The sequence below is a fragment of the Rhinatrema bivittatum genome, chromosome 7 (genome assembly GCF_901001135.1).
Source record: "Rhinatrema bivittatum chromosome 7, aRhiBiv1.1, whole genome shotgun sequence".
Lineage (NCBI taxonomy): Eukaryota > Metazoa > Chordata > Amphibia > Gymnophiona > Rhinatrematidae > Rhinatrema > Rhinatrema bivittatum.
The window spans coordinates 285,695,175-285,716,990 of NC_042621.1; the positions used below are offsets into that span (position 1 = coordinate 285,695,175).

General features: G+C 42.9%; 1 long non-coding RNA gene across 2 annotated transcripts in view; it reads left to right on the forward strand.

Annotated features, from left to right (window-relative positions):
• LOC115095961 overlaps positions 1-21,816 on the forward strand; it is a 148,939-nt gene that overhangs the window by 2,834 nt on the left and 124,289 nt on the right. For both annotated transcript variants that reach the window (XR_003857922.1, XR_003857923.1), the window contains exons 2-3: positions 13,111-13,184; positions 15,106-15,294. This is a non-coding gene — a long non-coding RNA (uncharacterized LOC115095961). The remainder of the gene's footprint in view (positions 1-13,110; positions 13,185-15,105; positions 15,295-21,816) is intronic.

Sequence of the window (21,816 nt, forward strand, 5' to 3'; positions counted from 1 at the left end):
TACAGGAAATTCAGAGTCAACATTAGGCAATACTAAGTATAAAGGAGTATAAAGGAGTATAAAGGAGTGCATACCCCTTCTCAGGGGTATGCACTCCTTTAATAAATAAAGGACATGTCAGTATTAACTGGGTTGAGTAAGATCTGAGCATTGTTGGTGTTAGTGCCGAGTACACATGCGGAGTGAATCAGAGCCTTCTGGAAGCAATTTTCAGCCGATGAAATACCTGTGGATACTTTTTATTTGTAGACTTTCACTACTTTTCACAGCAGGAATGCACAGACACATATACTTTCTCTTTGAAAATGGTCTCCTCAAAAACTACGTGTGCAATCACACCTGCAATTTGGTGTGAATCATTTTGCAAAGATAATTTGCATGCATGCTTTAAAAAATGTTCATAAGTCCCAGTCCTACTCAGCTTCCAACCCCCCTCTCCGAAACGCTTCTCCCCTATGTGCACGAAAGTACACATATACAATGTGCATGCATGTAATTTTGCACGTGTGTTAGTCACACAGTTGTCTGACGGGCACTGCTTCACCTGCCGAAATGCCTTTGAAAATTACTCTCCATCAGTACTGGCAGTTCTGGATGACTAACACAAACCAAATGGAAAATATTTTTCACTTCCTTTTGTATCTACAGCAAAACCAGATCAGTGCTGCATTAAAAAAAAGACAATACTTGTCTGAAACCTGCCCAGCTCTGCTAATGCATGTGACACTCACACTGGGAGCACCGTTTCAGGGATATAATTTCAACGCTAGTTCTATGGATGAATGGGCAATAAATTAAATGCCATATCTGACCTTTGAAGGTCAAAATGATTTCCAACAATCACAAGCTGAAGATATTGTAGTGGAATTTCTGAATTTCCTTCGGGATCTTACAATGTTTAAATAATATCCAGCAACGATAGATTTGTAAGAAATTTAAATGGAAATCTTCAACACTGATATAGTAGGAAACAGAAAATTCTAGCTATGTCTTATACATAGCTATGTAATTAGTTTAATGATAATTTCTATAATTTTAGCTTTTTGCTGTATTTTTTCTCATTATTTTAGACAGAGACAAGTGTATTAAAAAAAACCAATCTGAATCCGTTTCAATCTTGGATTTGGGATATTTTAAATCCAAAAGTTTTCCACAAGGAGTAGGCCTCCATAACCTAGCTCTGACTCATTTCTGGTTTCAATTTGCACAGAAGTACTGTACCATGGAAATAACATTTTTCTGGTTATGTTTATGCAGGCTCGGTGCTACCGAGTGTGCAAACCGTGCAATTGCACAGAGCAGCAAACCTGGGGGGCGGTGGCAGTGGAAGTGAGGAAGGTGTCCAAATAAAGAAAGAAGAGAGAGAGGTCCATGCAGCTGCTGGTGGGCCACATCCACTAGTGGCCAAAAAAAAAAGAGAGGCCTAGGCAAACACTGGTGAACCCCATCCCACTGGTGGCTGAAGAAAGGAGAGGCCCATACAACAGGACCCCACCGGTAGCAGAAGAGGTCAGCATAGAGGCAATGCTAGTCCCACAAGTTTTGAATACTGCAAGGCTGGCCCAGAGGAAAAACAGCAGAATGGGTTCCTGCAGCTGCAGATTGACTTTTTCCCCAAATAGGCATGTGGCAATAGCAGCAGCAGCGGAGGAGTAGAAGAGAGACTCTGAGGTTGCTAGCAAAAGAGTGACCCTGCCTACCTAAGACTATAAGAACATAAGAAATTGCCATGCTGGGTCAGACCAAGGGTCCATCAAGCCCAGCATCCTGTTTCCAACAGAGGCCAAATCAGGCCACAAGAACCTGGCAATTACCCAAACACTAAGAAGATCCCATGCTACTGATGCAATTAATAGCAGTGGCTATTCCCTAAGTAAAATTAATTAATAGCAGGTAATGGACTTCTCCTCCAAGAACTTATCCAAACCTTTTTTGAACCCAGCTACACTAACTGCACTAACCACATCCTCTGGCAACAAATTCCAGAGCTTTATTGTGCGTTGAGTGAAAAAGAATTTTCTCCGATTAGTCTTAAATGTGCTACTTGCTAACTTCATGGAATGCCCCCTAGTCCTTCTATTATTCGAAAGTGTAAATAACCAATTCACATCTACTCGTTCAAGACCTCTCATGATCTTAAAGACCTCTATCATATCCCCCCTCAGCCGTCTCTTCTCCAAGCTGAACAGCCCTAACCTCTTCAGCCTTTCCTCATAGGGGAGCTATTCCATCCCCTTTATCATTTTGGTTGCCCTTCTCTGTACCTTCTCCATCACAACTATATCTTTTTTGAGATGTGGTGACCAGAATTGTACACAGTATTCAAGGTGTGGTCTCACCATGGAGCGATATAGAGGCATTATAACATTTTCCATTTTATTAACCATTCCCTTCCTAATAATTCCTAACATTCTGTTTGCTTTTTTGATTGCCACAGCACACTGAGCCGATGATTTTAAAATATTATCCACTATGATACCTAGATATTTTTCCTGGGTGGTAGTTCCTAATATTTATTTATTTTATTTATTTAAGGTTTTTATATACTGGCAATCATGAAAAACATATCTTGCTGGTTTACATAAAACAGGAGTGCAGTAGACACATCAAACTGGAACTGTGGTGACCGAAGGTACAGTTACATTTAACAAGGGTAGCAGAACTGGGAGAAGGAGGAAAAGAGAGGATAGATTAGTAACAGTTAAACAATATACAAATTAAATACTATATACAAAAAAAAAAACATGGTTGAGGGCTGCTTGTTTTGAGAAGGAGACAGTGAAGTCATTAGATTGTGTCCGGGAAAGCTTGCTTGAACATCCAAGTCTTAAGTCTTAATATGGAACCTAACATTGTGTAAATACAGCAAGGGTTATTTTTCCCTATATGTAACACCTAGCTTCATCATTTTGCGATAAATATAGCAAAAATAGTGCGCACGATAAAAAAGAGGCATGGTTAGGGTAATTTTCCTGGTAATGCGAGTTAAATTATTTGGGCTACTGGAGAGCAAGAGAGAGAGAGACTCTGTAGAGGCTCACAAAAAAGGTAACTATTTACCACTGTAAGAGGGGGCACTAGTAACTCGAGGTGAAAGATGAGTTGGGTTTTGTGAGAAATTTTACATGCACAGTCATACGTACAAACAGCACAGTTAGCATCAGCAAAGATTTAATATGATTTAGAGGGGTGGAAGGTAAAAGAAGAGTAGATTTGCACACTTTACTCTCTACCTACCTTGAATGCAGCTAGGTAAAGAGAGCATCAAGCTAAGTAGAGGGAACATGGTACAAATCTACTCTTATTTCACCTTTATTCACTCCAAATGACATTCATTCTTCACTGATGGTAACTGTGCTGTTCGTACGTATGACTGTGCATGTAAAATTGCCCCCCACAAACCTCACCCCGAGTTCATAATGCCCCCTCTTACAGTGATATAATAAGTTCAAAAATCAGTGGGCCTCCACAGAGGTTCTCTCTCTGCCTCTCTCTTTCTCTCTGCCTCCTCCTCCTCTCCTTTTCCGAAATGGGATTTGTGCTAACCCATCAGGCCATAACGCAGCCATGTGGATAGCGCAGTGTGGCCAGAAAACAAAGAGAGAGGATGGGCAGGAGGGAGGCAGGCTACAGCAGGATGAAGTGGGGAAAGGAGAGTGCAGAGCAACCTCACTGCAGGATAAGAGGGCACCACTTTCTCGCCGGCACCCTCTTTACCCTCTACGAGCAAGACAATTCAGCAGCAGTAATCCAGCAGAAGAGAAGACCAAAGAAAATAAAAAGAAACAACGGGTTCTTAAATCCATAAATAATTGTATTTTGCTAGCATAATTGGGGGGAAAAGGCCAAATTTGCATGCAGGATTATGTAGGTACTCCAACATGGAAGACTTATAGCACCACCACATCTCCCCCCTTCCGCAGTAGCTACCTGCGTATCTCTCCATTGGGTTTAAAACCCAAAAACGAAGAAGGCAAATATAGGCTGACTCATAACCTCTCTTACCCTGAAGGAAAAGGAGTGAACGGTTTTATAGATCAGGCATGCTATTCAATATAATATGCATTTTTCAACAAAGCTGTTGAACTAGTGAGGAACTGCAGACAGGGATCCTTAATGGCAAAAGATGATATAGAGTTTGCTTGTAGGAGATACTACCTATTCATCTAGATTCCTTTGTCTGTTGGGCTTTATAGTCTGGGACCAAAGCTATTTTGATAAATGTATGTCCATAGAATTTTCAGTTTCTTGTGGATATTTCGAAGCTATAAGCACTTTTGTACACTGGGTAACAGAACAACAGGTGGGGATGAAGTTGATCACACACTATGTAGATGGGAGCCCTAATCAGACCAATATTTTTCAAGAGTCTGCTGTCAGAATCTGTCAGGCACTTGTGACCTGGCTTGGCCACTGTTGGAAACAGGATATTGAGCTTGATGGACCCTTGGTCTGACCTAGTATGGCAAGCCTTATGTTCTTAAGAATGTAGGGCTGTGGCTGAAGAATTCTGCATCCCCCTGGCTGAAGGCAAAATAGAAGGCCCCAGCCATAGACTGATCTTCCTGTTTATTGACTTGGACTCGATGGAGATGGTGTCACACTTGCCAGGATGCAAAGATTATCCCAAACAATGCAACATACTTTGAGGCTGAAGACGCTAACTCTTAGGCAGGTTCAACAGCTAACAGGGCAGCTAAAGTTTGCATGCAAGATCATGCTGATGAGTAGGGTATTCATTTGGAGACTAGTTGCAGCTACAGCAGATGAGAAAGCAAAGCAGCGCTTTATCCAGTTTATTAAGCTGATTTGAACTGGAGAGAATGGAAGCAAATTTTGTGGGCATTCAATCAGATCTCCTTCTGTACTAATCATTCCATTGATTGTTCTGGACCCCCTCCTCTTATTCTCCAAAACTTTAGTGCCAACAGTCCCTGTGAGGTTGTGTGCAAAGGGGCAGCTATTTTCACATGTGGTGGGAATGTGTAAAGGTACATGGCTTCTGGGAACAAGTTTTAGATCTTATACAGCAAATGTGTGGTTGGGCTCCCCCTACGGATCCACTCATATATCTCTTGGGATTGTGTAGTTATCCCCCCTTGGGATCCTGCCAGGTACTTGTGACTTGGATTGGCCACTGTTGGAGACAGGACACTGGGCTTGATGGACCCTCGGTCTGACCCAGTATGACGGTTCTTATGTTTCTACGAACTTAATCCCCTACAGAGATTTGTGCTGACTTAGCAAATTTTTTAAATGCCAGGATGAATGCCTTCATCATAACAGATCCTATGCCTCATCTTTTCACAAGCATTCCCGAGGGCCTGATTCCCTCTCCTGAGCTCCCCTTCTGTGCACACTCACCCTCCCGACTCACTCAGCCAAGTACAGGATTGATACGCAGAAGAAGTGAAAATCAACCAGTCTAGGCAAGTCCTCCAGAGGGAGCTGCCTTTGTTAACAGTGCAACGAGGATTCAGTGGAAGTGATTCCTGCTTCCTTGTAGCATTGCGGTATGACAGTAGTATCTGTATTTTCTTAGCTCCCTGCTGCCCTGCAGATTCATTCTGCATTGGATGTGCAGTATGTGACAGCAAAAATGAAAGGTGTTTATATGTGAGACGGTATTATGCATCTTAAAAGTGCATGAAGGGCATGTGCGAAGTATAACATAAAATGAGCATTCCTAAGAAAGCTGCCATACAGTTCTGGATGAAAGAAATGAGGTTTTGTTTAGGATGAGAAGAAGGAAGTTTTGGTTTATCAATTTATTGTTTTACTTATGGCATGCCAAACAAAATCACTTAGGGGCAGATTTTTAAAAAATACGCACTTGTTCGCGCAACCGGCATGAACAAAAGTATGCCGGATTTTAAAAGATACGCGCGTATCTTTTAAAATCCGGGGTCGGCGCGTGCAAGACTGTGCAAAATCGGCAGCCTGCGCGCACCAAGCCGAGCAGCCTGCCTCCATTCCCTCCGAGGCCGCTCCGAAATCGGAGCGGCCTCGGCGGGAACTTTTTTTTTGTTCCACCCCCCTCCCGGCCCTACCTAAATCCCCCCCCCCCCCCCACCTTGTTCGATGTAGTTACGCCTGCCGCTGGAAGACGTAACTTATGTGCGCCAGCTGGCCAGGCCCCGACACAGGCCGCTGTGTCGGGGCACTCAGCCATGCCCCCGGACCGCAGGCACGCCCCCGGACCACAGACACGCCCCCCCCAGACCGCCCATTTTAGCAAGCCCCGGGACTTACGCGCATCCCAGGGCTTTGCGAGCGCCGGCGGCCTAAAAATCTACCCCTTAGTGTGGTACAAAAAGGAACAGCAAAATATACAGTACATAATAACATAATATCGAAAAGATTAAAGAATAAAACCAACATACATTACAACATAATAGCAAATCCATATGATCACATTATATAAAATTGTAATAAAAAAATAAAATACAGTGCTAACACAACTAAAACTCCAATATTTACTAACCAACAGCGCCCCCCCCCCCCCCCCCCCGCACGCTATTAAGCAACTATCTGAACCAAATAAAATAGCAATAAATACATCACATGCAGCAGCCTTACTAACCATCCTAAAGGGTCAGGATACATTGCAAAGAGCTAAATCCATCCATCAACCAAACTATCTACCCAAAGGGGTCAACAGTCAAACCTGAACAAAACATCAAATTAAGAGCATCACCATAATTAGTTATCTATCTGATGACTTTGTAGGCATTTTTGACTGCTTTTGGGCATGGCTGTGGGTGGTATGGATTGCATCAGCAGAGCCTTCTCCTGTGTGCCTTGAATAACCTTTTTGTCAAGCCATAGCAAATATTTTCTTGGGCTGCAGAATATCTTGTGAATATTTCTTTTTTATCGCCAGTGCTAGTCAGCAAAAATGCTTTACTTGTGATGTTTACCACTAGAGGCCAAAATGATTTTGGATGCATCAAGCCCCAAGGGCTGAAAAGTAATCATGTAAGCTTGGCTTGAATCCGGCTAATGGTGGTTCTTTGATGCCAAGTGAAGAGACCTCAGATATGGGCAGTGCATAATGTACTACATCCAATACTGCTGGGAGAGGAAAGAGGACAAGAAGGGCATTCTGTTAACTGTGTTCATCAGCTGAATATGTAAAGATGTCATCATTTTTCCAAAAATACCATTCTGACACAGGTCAAAGAGGGTGGGTTTTCTTTTCCCTCCTTTATTTCTTCCAGCTCAATTGAAAGCAATGCTGAGACTCGGGTGCCATGAGCCTTCATTCACAACTAGCAAAAGGCCAGACTTGGAGATCACGTCAGGGTCCTTCCTGCTGGCGCTTCCCAGCACTGCCACTGAGCCAGAGGGCTGCCGAAAGAGAGGGATTTGAATAAGAAACGTGAGAAAAGACAGCTTTTTTCCAAGAAACCTGAATGAAAAGCCTGTTAGGAGGAGGTTGTGGATCGGAGATTACTTTTTTTTTTAGGTTAATGAGGTCGTAACATCGCACAGAAGTAAACGGGCAAACAGGTGCATAAGTTACACCAGTTTTCAAACTGGCCTTATGCCCATAATCCCGCTTTGAAAACTTTCCCAGCAAAACTTCCTATTTGGTGCTCAACGTTTTGCTAAGAGAATTTGCGTGCATAGTTTTTTAAATAAAAAAGAATGCATGTTAGTCCAAACCCTGCCCAGACTGCACTCCCTCGATTGCCTCTCCCCTGGGCACTGAAAAGCACACATACAGGGGTGGCAACTTTCAAGCCAGCGTGCAGGCACTCTTTGGCGTGTACTCTTCGGCACGCGCCCAGATACGCTGCCATTTTGTAACCTGCACGTGTACGTGCGCGTGTGTTATAAAATAGGCTGGCCCGCATGCACATGTGCGCACAATTTTAAGTGAGCGCGCGAGTCCCGCTTCTACCGCATATATCGGAGAGAATGTTAAAAGGGGCGCGCCAGTTTCACCAGTTCATCCACCCGCTCACCCAGTTAACAGCTACGTCCCCCAAACCTCCCGGACCCTTTAAACACCCTGAGAAATGGCTCTCTCTCTGTTTATTTTTTAACTTGCACCTCATTCCTAGCAGAAGTAACCTCATGCGCCACCGGACCTGGTTCGCACCCAGGCGTGGAAGTATGAACACGCACATCTCTTGGCCACGCCCCAAAATGCCCATGACCTGCCCAGGTCATGTCCATGCCCCCTCCTTTGTAAACGTTTGAGATGTGTGCGTATCTGGGCGGCTTTTAAAATTCGTCGGCGCGCCAGCCCCCATTTGATGCGTGCACCGGGCTTTTTTACTTCACCTCACAACGTGCATGCACATAATTTTGCATGCTTATCCGTTGCACAATTTTCAAAAGGGCCATCAAGCACTACTTTACCCACAGAAGTTCCTTTGAAAGAGACTCGCAATAAGGCCATGCTCAGAATTGCAATGAAGGAAAAATCATGCAACGTTATCTTCTCTCACATACAATTAGTCAGAGCACAAAGAGAGAAAGTGATTCTTATATCATTATACGAATTCACATTTTTTAGTAAATGCAGAAATATTTTTACAGAGCACACAAAAATGATTTACAATAATTATATCATGGCTGGCCGCATCCCTAAAGCCTTAAAAAAAATCTTATCAAAGCTCTCATGCTCATTCATTCAAACTACGGCATACACATCCCTTATACACTCACATCATGCTAAAAAATACATAGGCAAAGCACCATTTGCTAAGTATCATAGATAAAATCGACACTAAATGAATTCCTGAAATAGCATAATATTCACTGATCATTGAATTTGTATAATTATATAAAAAATGCTTCCTCTCTTCATGCTCAGAATTAGCCAAGAAAAAAAAGCCAATGGAGAGAAAATGAAATAGTTTAAAGAAAGGGAAGAGCAGCAGATAAAACATTGCCTCCTATCCCTATCCCATGACTTTTTAATTTCCTCCAGCATCTTTCATGCCTTCTGAAAATCCAGATACATTACATCAACCAGCTCATCCTTATCCATATTTATTTACTCCTTTAAAGAAATCTAAGGGGATAATATTCAATGAGGCGGCCAGTGAACAAAGCATCTAGCAAAATTTAGCCGGATAACTTGTCCCAAATATTCAGCACTGAATGTGCCAGATTAAAGTTATCCGGCTAACTTTAACTGGATAACTTTTAACCTTAACTGGCCAGCTTTTCAAAATCACACCACAAAATCAGAGGTCCTAAAGTCAATCTCTGCATTTAATTATCATTTATTAACCAAATATTTCTTATATATACATTCAATATGGCTGTTCTTAATATAACCTACTCGGACCCTAACCTGAACCCTCTAAAATCACACTCATGCTTTACCCTTAAATACCTTCATTCATACCATACACATCTCATTCATTCCCCACTCATACTGTACATAAAATATATATAGTGCTAGAAATTCCCTTGCATACAATGCTAAATACATCATTTTTTAATTTGACACTTATACCCCATATACTTATAAACATATGATGTTAATATTCTTGTACTACTGTCAATTAATTAAGTCCTGCTGAAAATTAAATGGCAGGTTAGATGCAAAGTAATCTGGCTTTGTGTGGCCAGATAACGTGCCACTTAGCTGGATATCTTCAAGAGATATCTGGGTAAGTGGTAATCCCGGCCCAATTCCCATCCATTCACTATGAATGTTTAAAACTCACGCTGGCCCACCATTATGGCTCCCCTAAACCCCTCTGAAGGGAAACAGTAAAGATATTATTGGCACTGGTCTTCTCCCGTCACCCATCCCTCCCTAGAAAATAGAAAAAGAATGACTTCCACGCTCCCCCCCCCCCCCCCCCACCACACACACACACACAGCCCCTCCAAGACCTCCCACCCACTCAGTGCCCGATCGCGGCCCCATTTGCAGCCCCAGGATCACAGTACACTGCAAGCTCAGGTGCTTTTAACATTTCCCTTGGCAGCGGCGTTGAAAGAGTTAAGCTATCGGCATAACTATCCAGCCCAGGGCAGTTACGCTGACAGCTTACGTGTCCCCAGCTGACGCCCAAAGCAACATTTGGAAATGCTTGGGATTTCAGCGTACTGCAGTCCCGGTGCTGCGGACAGGGGTGCGATCAGGTACTGGATGGGTGGCCTGGGGGGAGTAGTGGGCAAGGAGGCCATGTTGTTTTCTATTTAATGGGTAAGCTCCATGCCGATATTATCTTTTTACTGTTTCCCCCTGGAGGGTTTGGGAGAAGGCTCGGCCAGCAAGGTTTTTAAACCTTAATGGGTGAGTTTGGTGGCTATTGGTAGGAAAATGGGAATCGGGTGGGAGGCCAGCAATCAAACTTTTTTGTTTTTAACACTTAAGAGCGCCACTTAATCAGATATCCGGTAAAGTGACAGGTTATCTGGCCACACGAGGCTGGATAACTAGACCTGCTCTAAGGCCAGTCTAAAGTTTTCTAGTTAACTTGGGTTAAATTCACTCAGCTGTTTTCCCATAAACACAGAATGGGGAAAAAAAGTGAATCAGGCCCTTAGCCAGTTATATTTAAAATTCAGCTGCTGCTAGTCAGCTAACTTCACTTCTCTCAGAAATATCACTCCCCCCACCCACACCCCACACACACAAATTATCCAATATTTCCCCCTATGCTATCTGTCTAAACTTTAGCCGGATAAGTGGGGGAAACATTGATAAGTCAACATGTAGCCTGATATCTTGTGAGTTATCCAGCTAAATGCCTTTGAATATCAACATCTAGATTTGTAATGCCTGCCTTCTCTTTGCTATATCCACGCTGATTTTCCTCCACTCAGTAACTATGTTCTTCTTCCACCATTTTGTATGGCACTGGTCCGAGGTCTCCTGGATCACCCCTACAGCCCTTTTTGGCTGCTCTCCAGTCCTCACAGTGTCTGATTCAAATGATAGGATACCGATTGCCAGTAGCAGGTCTGCAACATAAGATTTGCCATGCTGGGTCAGACAAAAGGTCCATCAAGCCCAGTAACCTGTTTCCAAAAGTGTGCAGTCCAGGTCCCAGGTACCTGACAGGATCCCAAGGGATAGATAGATTTCATGCTGCTCATCCCAGGGATAAGCAGTGGATTTCTGTAACTCCACCTTAATACGGTAATAGTTTATGGACTTTTCCTCCAGGAACTTGTCCAAACCTTTTTTCAACACAGCTACACTAACATCTTTCACCACATCTTCTAGTAATGAATTCCAGAGCTTAATTATGCATTAGTAAAAAAACATTTTCTTTTGTTCATTTTTAATGTATGACTTAATAACTTCATATCTATCTACCTCTCTCTATATATATACATACATACATACATACATACATTATTATTATTATTATTATTATTTTTAGATTTTTATATACCGGTGTTCCTATATGAAATAAAGATCACATCGGTTTACATTGAAACAGAACATGAAAATTGCCAAAAGGCATTACATAGAACAAGGTTATGAAACTTGGAACAGTGTACATAAGTTCAAAATTTAACAATAACGTTGTAACATTGATGACCAAAAGATAAAGGAGAAAAAAAAAAAAAAAAAGACTTAAACAATTAAGTTGACAGGTCTTATTGAGCATAAAAATTATAACGTATAAGTGAGAAAGTCTCAAGTGTCCTGCAGCAAGAGATTAGATACCGAAGTAGGTAGTGGTATGGAAAATGGGGGTTTGTGAAGAAGATATGTTCTTGCTGGTTGGAGGGGAAAAAATGATGATCATGGTCCTGGAAAAGCTTGGCTAAAGAGCCAGGTTTTAAGTTTTTTTTTGAATGAAGAGTGGCAGAACTCAAGCCGAATGTCTGGTGGGAGCGCATTCCATTGAATGGGGCCTGCTGTAGATATGGCACGTTTATGATGCGAGGATTTTGTTGAAGGTACATAGAGTGTGCCTTTATATGCTCCTCTGATGGGTCTAGAGGAGGAGTGAGGGCGTAGTTGGTTACATAATTGAAGAGGAGAGATATTGTGAATGGATTTATGAATTACGGTGAGTACTTTATATAGGATCCTTTGCTTTATAGGCAGCCAGTGGAGGAGCTTGAGAATGGGGGTGATGTGATCTCTTTTATTCGTATTGGTAAGGATTCTGGCTGCAGAGTTCTGTAGCATTTGGAGGGGTTTGATGGATGAATATGGAAGGCCAAAGAGAAGCGAATTGCAATAGTCGACTTTTGATAGAATAATGGCTTGTAGGACCATCCGAAAATCGTTGAAATAAAGAAGAGGCTTCAATTTTTTTAAGACTTGTAACTTATAAAAACAGTCTTTGGTGGTTGTGCTTATGAATTTTTTAAAATTGAGCTGATTGTCTAGCATGATACCTAGATCTCGAACATGTGGTGAGTGATTTAATATGGGAGTGGATGAGTTGAGTAGGTCAGCTGGGTTTAGAAGTTTGATGTTGATGTCTTGATTGATGATTAGGATCTCAGTTTTGTTGTTGTTAAGAATGAGGCAAAGGCTGGAGAGAAGATGATTGATCTGTTGCAAACAATTGTTCCAGTGAGCCAAGGTTTTTTGTAAGGATTCTGAGATTGGGATGAGTATCTGGATGTCATCCGCGTAGAGATACATATTAAGGATGTACATTTGTTTTAAAAGAAATAGTAATCCAAACCAAACCAGGCATTATTGGTTCCGGGTTTTTTTTCCTGTGAAATGAATGTATAACCCCTCTGAAAATGTGTAGGTTCATTCATTTCAGAAAATACACACATTATTTGCAAATAGTGCATGCTATTTTATTAAATGAATAAAAATTTAAAAAATGGGGAAAAAAAACCCCCATGAAATCAAAAAAACAAAAAAACTATCAAAAAGAACACAAAAAAGAACTGAAACAAAAAATATAATTTCCCTACACGGCTCTACTATATGTATCTTCTACGTATATAATTACCAAGCTTTGTGCATTGATTTCTCTTTCAGTCATGCTGAAAATGAGTAATTTGTAGGGCAATTGGGGAGTAGATGTTGATGCTTTATGTGTCTTTCAGAACTCACTACATTGCAATGACAGTGGGAATACTGGAGTGGATATTCCAGGAGCTATTTAACTTTGAAGATATTCCACATTTGTGCTTTTGCTGCAGGTCCGGCTGGCTCAGAGTGCATGCCAGATGTTGAAAGTGTGTGGTATGATATATGCAGCTTAAGCACACTAATGGTGAGTAACAAAATGCCCATAGCACACACTGCTGCTCTATTGCATATACTGATAGCTTCTCACAGCCCGAGACCATGCACTCCTCCCCAAGACTGTACTGTATGTCAGAGAGTCAGAGGGCACGTGGTATAGTGACTGTCTGACAGGGAGAATATGCGGACATTGACACAATGAGAGCTTGCAAAAAAAAGAAACTTCTCTGCCAGCCAATTTTGATGGACTCTTTCAGCTAGTATATATTTATGTATATACACACAAAATTGCATCTGCTATTTGGTACATACAGTTTTGTAAAGAGAATGTGTGCAGGCTGTCTGCATGCATGCTAGTCCCAACCCCATCTGGACTGCTTCTCCCCTACGCATGAAACGTAGATGCGCGTACAATGTGTGTGTACATACGTTTACGCACGTATCGGGTACACAATTTTGTAAAAAGGGCCGTGTCTGTGTGTGTTGAAACACTATTTTACCCACAGAGGTCCGATAGAGAGATTTTTGTATATTTATACTCGTGCTTAAAATACAAGAGCAGAGGGAGGAGGAGGGGATGAACTGGAAAAGAAACATACAGTTGGAGAAATGAGCAAGTGTAAACATAGAAGGCGATGATTGTTGTTTTTTTTTTTCCCTTGCTTCTGCATTTCTGTCATTACCAGACTGCCACAGGAGGTATCGATATACCACTCTTCATATACAGCAGGCAGCACGTGATTGCATTACGGGTGATGTAATTACATTTCCACAAATGTTCTATTCCCAAGGGCGGGAAGCCTTTTCCCACCCCCACCCCCCTTCCTTTTGTTTTTCAAACAAATCAGAAGTTGATAAATTATTTAGTGCGATCAAACACAGCAACCGCCTTCCTGCCTCCCCCCCTTACCGCACACAAAGTGAATTTTGGCTCAAGTAAATGTATTTTTGACAAATGACTTCTGCCTGCATGATTTATCAACTTAATGTTGAAGAGCACTGTCACAGCATGGCGCTAGTTACAGTTTGCATGCTGGACCTCAAATTCTAGGATCAACTGGAACAGGCTGAAGGACCGGTTCGGCGCTTTGAACAGCTTGCTAACAAAAAAAAGAAAAAAAATTGGATTTGCATTGCAAGGCTCACATGTGGCTCAGGACAACCGGGAAAGCAATAAAGCGAAACGTAATTTTATCAAACGCTGGGTATCGGAATTCACTTCTGGCCTCTACAAGCAGCGGAATGAAGAATAGCATCCGCGTCCTGTGATGCTTATTAAATTAAGAGCTGCGAAATAGCTTTCCATGTCATAAATCCTCCGCTGCTAATGCCCACATGCTAGCCACACTTGTGGAGGTCAGTTTAGCAGGGAGCCCATGCGACGGCTGGCGGCTGACCTTCAGTCTGGCCGTGCTCGCGCATAAGCTAACGAAGGGCACCCATTGAATCAGTTATCAATAACAGCTGCCAGCCCTCTCTAGCAGCCTGCTGTCCAGAAAGAAAGGTAAATTATCCTTATTGCAAACACAATGTGGCCTTGGCTGATGAATTGCCGCTGTCTGGATGTGACTGGGGGGGGGGGGGGGGGGTTTCTGTCGTCATGCCCGTGTGTTAACGACCAGATGCAAGTACTCCTGCAATACCACGCCTTCTAAAAATCCAATGATCAAAAAATGCCAACAAGATGTTAGTTCCGATAATAGCATTGAGAATAACATTAAGAAAGTGTTTTATTAGTCCTAGTTTCCTAGAGGGAAACTGGTCATACAAAATTCTCGTGTCTGAATGTGGCCTCCCCCAGTTACTTTTCAATTATTCCTCCTGATTCATTCAAAGGTCTACCACAGAGAGCGGTGCGCATCCAGTGACACACACCCCCTCCCCCCCAGTTCATAATATTCCTGTGCCCTCAACACTTGTAATCTCTTTTTTCTTTTTATTTCCTTTAGGAAAAGAGGCTGATCCAATTCAGCTGCATTCGGAGAATGCTGTAATGTCATCAAGCATTTTGAAAGCTACCCTGCCACTGGTTTAGTGCCTCTGGTCACACAAGGAATCATGAAATTTTCACACCATCACCATCGTCATCATGTATTTATTTGCTACACACTTTTCCAGCAAAGGGAATTCAAAGCAAGGTACAAAGAACTAATGTTGCAGTACAATTCAGGAATGTACAGTGGCCTGGTGAGGGTTGCTGCTTACACGAAGAAAGCACAGAATCTGATTCACATAAATAATAACTATTATTCATAGTATATAATGTGGGGATGTTGGCAGGCACACACGGGAATGTTAGCAGGGATAAACCCACCAGTTAAGAGTTGGCTTCTGGTGCAATGGGCTGAAGGCTGATTGGAAAAGCCATGTTTCCAGTAGCTTTCTCAAGGCTAGCAGGTCTGGGGCTTGTCTGATGTTCTGTGGCAATGCAGCACCTTGGAAAGGCTTCTTCCCGTCTCTGATGAGGCATAGTTCCTTGAGGGTAGAGTCCACCAGGTGGTTTTGCAATAGTGAGCAGAGAGAGTGGGATGGTATATAGCGGGTGAAATGGTCACTGAGAGAGAGTGGCGTGCTTCCTGTAGGTTTTCTTGTAGGTTACGGTTAGGATTTTGAAATTCGTATGAATAGAGAGAATAGAGAGCCAGTGGAGGGTGTTTAGGGTAGGTGTAATCCTGTCAAATTTGTTTTTGTTACTCAGCAGTTGTGCTGCAGTATTTTGAACAAGTTGCAGTTGCTTGTTCAGTTCGATGGGCATTCCAGTGAATAGCAAGTTGCAGTAGTCCAGTCAGGCAATCGCAGCAGTCTCGATGACTACTGAGTCATCAAGAAGAGGGTGGAGATGTCATGATGTAGTTTGAAGAAAGCTGCTTTAGTCACTGCTTGGATTTGGGGTTTGTTTTTTTTTAATTCTTTTTTTTCAAGTTTTTGAAATCTTCCCAAGAATACAACTCTTATACAGTAAAGCTGATGTTTTACAAAAAGCAATATCAGGTAAATAGAATATAACAATAGTCCAACATCAATATTTATAATGACATCAAAATTATAAGAATTATAGGGAGGCAGAACTAAAGACACAGAAATTCAAGTAAATTTTATAAAGGTAAATTATGTACGTCAAGTGGTGCCACAACCAATAATTCAAATGACTAAGCCGGGCCTGTAATGGAAGCCTCTTGGGTACGTGCCACTATAAAGGCTCTAAGTTGCTCGGGCTCTAAGAAAATATATTTTATATTTAAATGCCTCACACAGCACTTGCATGGATTTTTAAGGATAAAGCTGGCTCCTAGTTGAAGAACTTCAAGGCACATCGTAAGGAAATCCTTGCGTCGGGTTTGAGTCAGTTTAATAACATCAGGATAGATCCAAATTGGATGACCATAAAAATTTGACTGTCTATTTCTGAAGAAAAATTTCAAGATGTAGTTACGTTCCGATAAAAAGGCAAATGAAATCAGTAAGGGTTTCCTTTGTGTTATCTCTGTATCTAGAGATATTTCCAATATAACGGTTATGTCCAAAGTTAGTATCTGACTTCCCCCTGGTTCCAATTTTTCAGCTTGGGCCTGCTACTGCAGGTAAAACGCTTTAGTGATTACTGATAGGGCTGTATCTGGAACTTTTAAGATTTGTTTGATATAATTTTTAAAGAGTTCTAGAGGGGAGAACATGCTGACCACTGGAAAATTTAGCACCCTTAAATTATGTGCTCTGAGAGGGTTTTCCACACTCTTTAGCCTCCTGTTAGTAATTTTTTCAGAGACAATTAACTTTTGCTGAATATTTTCAACAGTGGAAGTCCTTTTATCCAGCTCTTCTTTTTTTTACCAAAGTTTGAAATAAGATTATTGTTCAATACTGATTGATTCTTCGTTTATATTGTAACTTGAGACAGTATATTAATAGAATGTTCAATCGACTTTAAGACTGTCCAAATCCCTTCTACAGTTATTTTTTCAGGTGTAGAAATTGCAAAGGCCGCAGTAAGGGCCCTCAAATGGCCATCTCCCGCTTCCATACAGTCGCTCACGCTCCTTCCATTACCTTGTAACATAGATGTTGTTTCCTTTTTCTTTTGCTTAACTTCCATCGAGGGATCCGGAGTTAATGTCGCCATAGCTTTTCCTGGGCATCCTAGTAAGTAGACTCCCTAAGTTCTCCTCAGATACTAGATCTTCATATCTTCTGACTCCGGAAATCCCAGATATGATTTATCTGAATCAGTGCTTTCTTTGAAGACCTTCTGCAAACAGTTCTTAGGAGGGAACAAAGATGAGTGGTGGAGGTGTTCTGCTTTTGGTTTTTCCACTCCTAGTGACACTGCCCCCCCCCACCTCCCCCATGCTGATCCCATTCTTCAGTGACCCTGCCTTCTGTTCCCCGCCCTACCACAGTAGAAGATGAAATGGGAGAAAACAACTGCTCTTCTAGCTTTTATAATAATGCTAGCCCGTAACTTCTTCCCATTGCTAGAGTGTCCTCTCTTTATCTTGGTTGGGGACTTCTGATATGATCACTAATATTGTCTGTGCTGCTTGTACAGGAAAAATCATTTCTTTTAGACTTCCTTCTCTCATTCTTGCCTCATCTATCCTTCATTGCCATAGGCATTAAGAATGGCATTAATGCAATTTCATACAGGTGACCAGTAGCACTGGCTGGAAGTCTTTAGTGTTTCAGTACTCATAGTAGTGTGGATACACACACAGCAAACAGAGAGCAGTCACTTTCCTTGTGAAACAAAACACATAGGGGTAGATTTTAAAAAAAGCGTGTTCGCGTACTTTTGTTTGCGCACCAGGCGCAAACAAAAGTACGCTGGATTTTATAAGATACGCGCGTAGCCGCGCGTATCTTCTAAAATCCTGGATCGGCGCGCGCAAGGCTGCCGATTTTGGGCAGCCGGCGCGCCGAGCCGCGCAGCCTGTCACCGTTCCCTCCGAGGCCGCTCCAAAATCGGAGCGGCCTCGGAGGGAACTCTCTTTCACCCTCCCCTCACCTTCCCCTCCCTTCCTCTACCTAACCCACCCCCCCCGGCCCTATCTAAACCCCCCCCCCTTACCTTTATCCGTAGATCTACGCCTGCGAGAAGCAGATGTAAATCTACGCGCGCCAGCCCCCCGCCCCCAAAACGCCGCGTCGTCGGGTCCCGCCCCCGACATGCCCCCTTCCAAAAACCCCGGGACCTACGCGCGTGTCCCGGGGCTCTGCGCGCGCCGGCGGCCTATGGAAAATAGGCGCGCCGGCGCGCAAGGTCCTGCTCACGTAAATCCGGCCGATTTATGCGAGCAGGGCTTTTAAAATCCACCCGATATTGCTGTTACGCTCACCGCTCGCGGCAGCCCCACAGCACAGCCCTCTCACCTATCTGTGAAGTCTCCAGGCTCCAGTTCTCCATCGCTGGCTGCGGTGAGCCTCCAGCCCCGGCCTTAAACTTCCGCCGGCGCCTCCGGCTCTGCGCTGCATTGGTGGACCTCCAGCTGGGATGCCTCCATCCTCCAGGCCTCTCTGCATGGGCCAAGGAGAAATGCCATCAGCAGCGCTGCGCCTCTCCCTAGGCACAGGCGCGCACCACCATGAGTTATTTAAAGGGTCCGCGGCGGGAACCTGGGCATGGACCCGGATGTAGACGTCAGTTTCCTCAACATATAAAAGCTCAGACAGCGCTCCTCAGCATTGCCTTTGCAACAGGTCTCCTTGGTCTCCTGTTCTGGTTTCCGAGTTCTAATTGCTTTGCACTTGTCTTGTTCCTGTGATTCCTGGTTCCAGTTTCCTGTGTTTGTCTCGTCTGTCTACTGGATCGACTACCTGGTTCTGACCTCTGCTATGCCTGACCTCCCCTGCTTTCTCTAGGCCTGAACATTGCTACGTCTGACCATGCCTGCCTTCTCCGTGCCTTGACCATTGCTACGTCTGACCACGCCTGCCTTCTCTGTGCCTTGATCATTGCTATGAATGACTACCCTACAGACTCATTAAAGTCCAGAGATCCATGTTGCTTGCTACACCTGTCAAGTGCCGCCAGCCTCCATTCAAGCTTCACAGTGACGTCCTGGTTGCTACCCTCTGGACATGGACTATTAAGGCTTCGACCTTCCTTTGCTCAGGCATCTCTAATCTCTCATTGTTCCTTGGTGCTTGAGTTCCTGATCCACAATCCGTCCAGGATAGTTCTATGCCACCTGCTGGCTGCTGTCTCTGGGCTGAACCACCTACGACCAGTACCTAACCTTGAGGCCCGCCTAAGTCCTGCTGGCCCTGGCACCCAAAGGCTCAATCTGAGGGGAACGTGGGCTGGTATAGGTGAAGCTCCAGTAGCCTCCAGCTTCAGCCCACTCCGCCTGCTGACGGTGGGGACCCATAGGCCCTTGCCTACGGGTTGTGTCAACCCCACCTCAGCCCAAGAATCCACCTCCTACGCAACAATTGCTGTAATATGTATTTCTACAAAATGAGATACTCACACAAATGCTGAAAGAGGAAAAGCTGCAATGCTGTATACCTGCTTCCCAAAAGAGTAACAAAACACATAGCTTCCTCCCCCATCTGCTGGAGTCAGTGAAACACGGTGTCTCTCAACTGCCTTCTACCTCCTGTTGATGCCTTAATCCTAACAGAGAGAAAGATCAGTGACTCCTATCACACATTCACAAAAGGCAACAACAGTCCAACATAGTAACATAGTATTGACGGCAGAAAAAGACCAAATAGTCCACCCAGTCTGCCCAATAACTGCCGCTTCATGCAGCTTCCCCCAAGCCTTATGTTAAGGGTAGTAAATTTAACAATTGAAACCAAAAACTGCCAAACCCATAACAAAATTACTGCTAGCAACATTTTTAAAGGATGAGCAGCCTTCTTGATAATTCATACAATGCTGTTTGAAAGTGCTTTGCTTTTGGACTTGGCCTACCTTCCTCATTCCTCTATTCTAAATAAATCTTTTTTAAAGCTTTTCTTCATTTTGAAACACACAGAGCTAAATAAACTACTCCTCTCTCTTTGAAATCCAAGAGAGAAATGCTGCAAAATGGTGACTGCACTCAGGGTGTAGATTTCTTTTAAGCTTTATATTTTAAAAAATGGAAGTCATTGTCAATCCATGCAGCAGCCAGCCGGGATTGGCTAGTTGAAAAAGCACTTCACCTTGATTGGTTCTTTTTCCTCTTTGTCTGTTCCCATCCCAACTCCACTCTGTCTAACTTAAGTAGAAAAAAAAAACCCCAAAGCTATAGTTGTATGCCCCATAGATAAATAAATCAAAAAATAAATGGGAATGAAAGCTTGTGTTATTTTCTGAGCTCTGTTCATTCTTTTTATATAGAAAGAAATGAACCAAAAATGGTCTCTTTCATTTCATAGCACCCATTTTTCCAAATGAATGCACATCCTTATGTTGTGCGGCCCAGTTCATCAAACAGAATAAAAAGGCCTGAAGAATCTTCTTACCAGGTGAAGACTCCAGAATGCTTGTATCCTCTATCAGTTGGTTAAAACCCATGCATTGTTTTTTGATCATTGAGGTCTATATCCAGCCGCTGGTTGTCTAGGAAAGTTAGTTAGATAATCTTATCCAGCCAACCTAGCCAGGATATTCAGTGACATGGGCGCACTGCTGAATATACCCGCTATCTTAAAAGTAGCAGGATAAGTATATTTGGCAAAATTTAGGACTCCTTTTCGGCTGTCCTGAAATTATCTGGCTGTAGTAGCCAGATAACCTTGAAATCAGCATTTATCAGGCCAACTCAGCTGGACAACTGCCCCCACCCCAGAACACCACTGTCCCAGACTTATCCAGCTAACCTTTTAACTGGATAAAAAAAACAAACTAGCCAGCTAAGTCCGGAGCAGTCAGACTAGAGGGATTTTTAAATCCTGACATTTGTCCTGCTAAGTGCCAAAAGCCGGTCAAATACACTGGATATGGACCTCATTGTTCCTGGTTCTGAACTGTATTGCTGACAAGAAGTTGTTGAGCATTTATTTCAGCTGTTGCTTCAACAAAACTATCTGTGGGAGGAATCTGGACAGTCTACAACAATAACCTTTTCTGAACTGCCTCTAACAGGATAATCCAACAACCCTAACCCTTGAAAATCCCCAACCTTCTATTTGTACCTGCATCAGAGAAGTGTTTTAGTTCACTGGCCCAAAGAGTGTAATCCCAGGAGATGCTCCATGAAAGCTTCTTGGCTCTTTGTTATTTCATATTCCATTGATGATGGCACAACCTTCGGTCATTGAAGACTGTAGAAAATTGGAGCTATTGTGGATAATACATTGAAATCCTCAGTGTGCAACATAGCCAAAAAAGCAAATAGGAATTATTCATAAGGGCGTACAAAAGAAAACTGGGGAAAAGCTTTGAAAGCTTTTTTCTTCAGGCAAGCATTCTCAACTCTAGATGAACTTGTTTAGCAGAGTACCATCTGCAGGAACCTGTCACCTTCCTAAGCGAACTTCTTTAAGCCAAGCAGAATCTTGTGGCAGAGCACCTGGTCGTCTGCACGGAGAACTAAAGATGTAAAGCTGGCAACTCCAATTTGCAGTGTCCTCTCCTTTCTCTTCTGTTTGATTACTAAGTTGTATTTTCTTTTGCACTTTTTTTTTTATTATTATTGCATGATGTAACTGTGTATGTTTTCATTGTAAGC